This window comes from Oncorhynchus mykiss, chromosome 2, assembly GCF_057628025.1.
Source record: "Oncorhynchus mykiss isolate SJ-2025 chromosome 2, ASM5762802v1, whole genome shotgun sequence".
NCBI lineage: Eukaryota > Metazoa > Chordata > Actinopteri > Salmoniformes > Salmonidae > Oncorhynchus > Oncorhynchus mykiss.
The window spans coordinates 19590345-19596412 of NC_143023.1; positions in this window are offsets into that span (position 1 = coordinate 19590345).

Here is a 6068-nt window from a genome sequence, read left to right on the forward strand (position 1 = left end):
TAACAAGCATTCCCCAAGAGAGGATGGCTTTTACTTCAGCAATGATAAATTCATGAACTTCTTTGACGAAAAGATCGTGATCATTAGAAAGCAAATTACGGACTCCTCTTTAAATATGCGTATTTCTCCAAAGCTCAGTTGTCCCGAGTCTGCACAACACTACCAGGACCTAGGATCAAGGGAGACACTCAAGTTTTTTAAATCCTATATCTCTTGACACATTCATGAAAATAGTAATGGCCTCTAAACCTTCAAGCTGCGTACTGGACCCTATTCCAACTTGGCCCTCCTATGTTGAACATAATAAACGTCTCCCTATCCACCAGGTGTGTATCAAACTCACTAAAAATGGCAGTAATAAAGCCTCTCTTGAAATAGCCAAACCTTGACCCAGAAAATAAAAAACTATCGGCCTATATCGAATCTCCCATTCCTCTCCAAAATTTGGGAAAAAGCAGTTGCGCAGCAACTCACTGTCTTCCTGAAGACAAACAACGTATATGAAATGCTTCTGTCTGGTTTTAGACCCCATCATAGCACTGAGACTGCACTCGTGAAGGTGGTAAATTACTTTTTAATGGCGTCAGACCAAGGCTCTGCATCTGTCCTCGTGCTCCTAGACCTTAGTGCTGCTTTTGACACCATCGATCACCACATTCTTTTGGAGAGATCGGAAACCTAAATTGGTCTATCGGAAAGATATCAGTTTGTCTCTGTGGATGGTTTGTCCTCTGACAAATCAACTGTACATTTCGGTGTTCCTCAAGGTTCCGTTTTAGGACCACTATTGTTTTCGCTATATATTTGACCTTTTGTTGATGTCATTCGGGAAACACAATGTTAACTTTCACTGCAGTGCAGACAATACACAGCTGTCCATTTCGATGAAACACGGTGCAGCCCCAAAATTGTCCTCATTGGAAGCCTGTGTTTCAGACATAAGGAAGTGGATGGCGGCAAATCTTTTTGTTTAAACTCAGACAAAACAGAGATGGTAGTTCTAGGTCCCAAGAAACAATTCATCTTGATGGTTGTAAAGTCGTCTCAAATAAAACTGTGAAGGACCTTGGCGTTACTCTGGACCCTGATCTCTATTTTGACGAACATATCAAGACTATTTCAAGTACAGCTTTTTTTCCATCTTCGTATCATTGCAAAAATCAGAAACTTTCTGTCCAAAAATTATGCAGAAAAGTTAACCCATGCTTTTGTCAATTCCAGATTAGACTGCTCTACTTTCCAGCTACCTGGACAAAGCACTAAATAAACTTCAGTTAGTGCTAAACACGGCTGCTAGAATCTTGACTAGAACCAAAAAATTTGATTATATTACTCCAGTCCTAGTCGCTCTACACTGGCTTCCTGTTAAGCCTAGGGCTGATTTCAAGGTTTACTGCTTACTTACAAAGAATTACATGGACTTGCTCCTACCTATCTCTCCAATTTGGTCCTGCTATACATACCTACACATACGCTACGGTCACAAGACATAGGCCTCCTTATTGTCCCTAGAATTTCTAAGCAAACAGCTGGGGGCAAGTCTATCTCCTATTGAGCTCCATTTTTATGGAATGGTCTGCCTATCCATGTGAGAGATGCAGACTCAGTCTCAACCTTTAAGTCTTTTATTGAAAACTGATCTCTTCAGTTGGTCATATGATTGAGTGTAGTCTGGCCCAGGGGTGTGAAGGTGAACGGAAAGGCACTGGAGCAACAACGAGTTGCCCTTGCGGTCTCTGCCTGGCCGGTTCCCCTCTCTCCACCGGGATTCTCTGCCTCTAACCCTATTATGGGGGATGAGTCACTGGCTTACTGGTGCTCTTCCATCCCGTCCCTAGGGTGAGTATTTCTCCTGTCTTATCCGGTGTCCTGTGTGAATTTAAGTATGCTCTCTATAATTCTCTCCCTCTCCCCTCCTGGAGAACCTGAGCCCTGGGACCACGCATCAGGACTACCTGGCCTGATGACTCCTTGCTTTCCCCAGTCCACCTTGTCGTGCTGCTGCTCCAGTTTCAACCTGTTGCTCAATCTTCAAACACTGTGATTATTATTATTATTATTTGACCCTGCTGGTCATCTATGAACATCTTGGCCATGTACTGTTATAATCTCAACCCGGCACAGCCAGAAGAGGACTGGCCACCCCTCAGAGCCTGGTTCCTCTCTAGATTTCTTCCTAGGTTCCTGCCTTTCCAGGGAGTTTTTCCTAGCCACCGTGCTTCTACATCTGCATTGCTTGCTGTTTGGTGTTTTAGGCTGGGTTTCTGTACAGCACTTTGTGATATCAGCGGATGTAAAAAGGGCTTTATAAATACATTTGATTGATTGATGAAATTGCAATTTCAACTTATTGTGTAATGTTTATGTCCAATGGCCGATGATACATTTTATCTGTAATTTATCTTCATATGACAAGGATTGAAAAGGATTTGCCAGTAATTTGTCGACATGATTCATGATGATGACTGCTTGTCTAGCTTGCAAATTAAGATTTTGAAAGTATGATGTTGACATCATCAGTCCAATCAAAGCTATGGTAGATATGACTTGATTTGATGTAATTTTATCTTTGGCCAATGACCTTGAGCCTTCTTGGTTGTGCACTTCTAATGTACAGTGACTCTATGGCAGCACCCAAGGGGCTTGAATTTTCAAGCTCTCCATGTAGATTTTTCGGTTACGTAGTTCCCCATGAGTGACACAACACTGAGCCAATCACAGGGGCGAACTAGAGAACATTACCAACCCCTCGTATTTTCTGCAGGATGCCCCACCACCACAGAAAGCTTTGGCTGAGCAAGGCTGAAACACCTGCATTTTGGAGCTTCCTTACTCAAGAAAGCAAAAAAGAGACCATGTTTGTATGCAGCTTTATTAACGCAATTATTCTTCTTTTTACATTGATTAGAAACTGATATGTTTCACGTCTTAATGCCAAAACAATAAAATAGATGGCGCCAGAGCAGAAGGTAGACGTTTTACGCGCCCTAACCGATTGTGTTTTTTTGTTAGTTTATCTGCGTTGTTTGTAACATGTTTTTTACTCTTTTTGTACATAATGTTGCCGTTACCATCTCTAATGATCGAAAACAACTTCTAGACATCAGGACTGCGATTACTCACCATGGACTAGCAGAATTATTTTTCTTCTTTCACGACTCTGACGAGCCCGAGGCGGAGGATATACGGCTCCCTTGGGAACAGGCCCTGACCCCAGTGATCTGCATGAAGAGGAGGCGGAGAAAGAGAGGCTGGAGAGCAGGCTGCTTTCTGAGAAGTCGGAGGCTATCGAATGAACCCCCACTTCTCTCAATTCTGCCAGCAAACATGCAATCGTTGGACAATAAAATGGACGGTTACTGGGAAGATAGCATTGAATGAGCTGTATTCTGCCATAAGAAAACAAGAAAACGCTCACCCAGAGGCGGCGCTCCTAGTAGCCGGGGACTTTAATACAGAGAAACTTAAATTGGTTTTACCAAGTTTCTATCAGCATGTTAAATGTGCAACCAGAGGGAAAATAACTCAAGACCACCTATACTTCACACACAGAGATGCATACAAAGCTCTCCCTCACCATTTGGCAAATCTGATCATTTCCCCATCCTCCTGATTCCTGCTTACAAGCAAAAATTTAAGCAAGAAGCACCATTGACTAGATCAATTAAAAAGTGGTGAGATGAAGCAGATGCTAAGCTACAGTTTTGCTAGCACAGACTGGAATATGTTCCGGGATTCCTCCGATGGCATTGAGGAGTACACCACATCTGTCATTGGCTTCATCAATAAGTGCATCCATGATGTCGTCCCCACAATGACCGTACGTACATACCCCAACCAGAAGCCATGGATTACAGGAAGCATCCGCACTGAGATAAAGGCTAGAGCTGTCACTTTCAAGGAGCGGGAATATAACCCGGAAGCTTATAAGAAATCCTGCTATGCCCTCCGACGAACCATCAAACAGGTAAAGCGTCAATACAGGGTGTAGATCGAGTCGTACTACACCGGCTCTGACGCTTGTTGGATGTGGCAGGGCCTGCAAACCATTACAGACTACAAAGGCAAGCACAGCCGAGAGCTGCCCTGTGACACGAGCCTACCAGACGAGCTAAACTACTTCTATGCTCGCTTTGAGGCAAATAACACTGAAACATGCATGAGAGCACCAGCTATACCGGAAGACTGTGTGATCACGCTCTATGCAACCGATGTGAGTAAGACCTTTAGATAGGTCAACATTCACAAGGCCGCAGGGCCAAACGGATTACCAGGACGTGTACTGTGAGCATGCACTGACCAACTAGAAAGTGTCTCCACTGACATTTTCAACCTCTCCCTGTCTGAGTCTGTAAGTGCCTGTTCCCAAGAACACTAAGCTAACCTGCCTAAATGACTACCGACCTGTAGCACTCACGTCTGTAGCCATGAAGTGCTTTGAAATGCTGGTCATGGCTCACATCAACATCATCATCCCAGAAACCCGAGACCCACTCCAATTTGCATACCGCCCCAACAGATCCACAGATGATGCAGTCTCTATTGCACTCCACACTGCCCTTTCCTACCTGGACAAAAGGAACACCTATGTGAAAATGCTATTCATTGACTACAGCAGAGCGTTCAACACCAAAGTGCCCTCAAAGCTCATCAATAAGCTAAGGACCCTGGGACTAAACACCCCCCTCTGCAACTGGATCCTGGACATCCTGACGGGCCGCCCCCAGGTGGTAATGGTAGGTAACAACACATCCGCCACGCTGATCCTCAACACAGGGGGCCCCTCAAGGGTGCGTGCTCAGCCCCCTCCTGAACTCCCTGTTCACTCATGACTGCATGGCCAGGCATGACTCCAACACCATCATTAAATTTGCAGATGACACAACAGTGGTAGGCCTGATCACTGACAACAACGAGACAGCCTATAGGGAGGAGGTCAGAGACCTGGCCGTGTCGTGCCAGGACAACAACCTCTCCCACAATGTGATCAAGACAATGGAGATGATTGTGGACTACAGGAAAAAGAGGACCGAGAACACCCCCATTCTCATTGATGGGGCTGCAGTGGAGCATGTCGAGGGCTTCAAGTTCCTTGGTGTCCACGTTACCAACAAACTAACATGGTCCAAGCACATCATGACAGTCGTGAAGTGGGCATGACAAAACCTATTCCCCTTCAGGAGACTGAAAAGATTTGGCATGTGTCCTCAGACCCTCATAAGGTTCTACAGCTGCACCATCGAGAGCATCACCGCTTGGTATGGTAACTGCTCTGCCTCCTCTGCAAGGCACTACAGAGGGTAGTGCAAATGTCCCAGTACATCACTGGGGCCAAGCTTCCTGCCATCCGGGACCTCTATACCAGGCGGTGTCAGAGGAAGGCCCTAAAAATGGTCAAAAACTCCAGCCACCCTAGTCGTTCTTTCTGCTACCACACAGCAAGCGGTACCGGATCGCAAAGTCTAGGTCCAAGAGGCTTCTAAACAGCTTCTACCCCAAGCCATAAGACTCCTGAACATGAACCCAGACTATTTGCATTTCCCCCCCCCCTCCCCTCTCCACACCACTGCCACTCTCTGATGTCATCTATACATAGTCACTTTAATTAACTCTACCTACATGTACATACTACCTCAACTAACCGGTGCCCCCACACAATGACTCTGTACCGGCACCCCCCTGTATATATTGTTATTTTTTACTGCTGCTCTTTAATTACTTGTTACTTTTATCTCTTATTCTTATCCATATTTTTTGAAACTGCACTGTTGGTTAGGGGCTCGTAAGTAAGTATTTCACTGTAAGGTCTACACCTGTTTTATTTGGTGCATGTGATAATACAATTTGATTTGATTTGAAAACAGGCTACAAAAAAAAGCTAGACAGGAAGGGCTCAAAACAGCCCTGAATGATGGGTCGCCACTGCAAATAGAAATACAGAAACCGAGCCTAAAACCACAGGGAGCGAGCAATGCAGACGTAGAGGCACAGTAGAAATGGGGGAGGAGGAGGAGTGAAAATAGGGTATCAACATTTAATTGAGAGTTTGATTGAAGACAAACATTCAG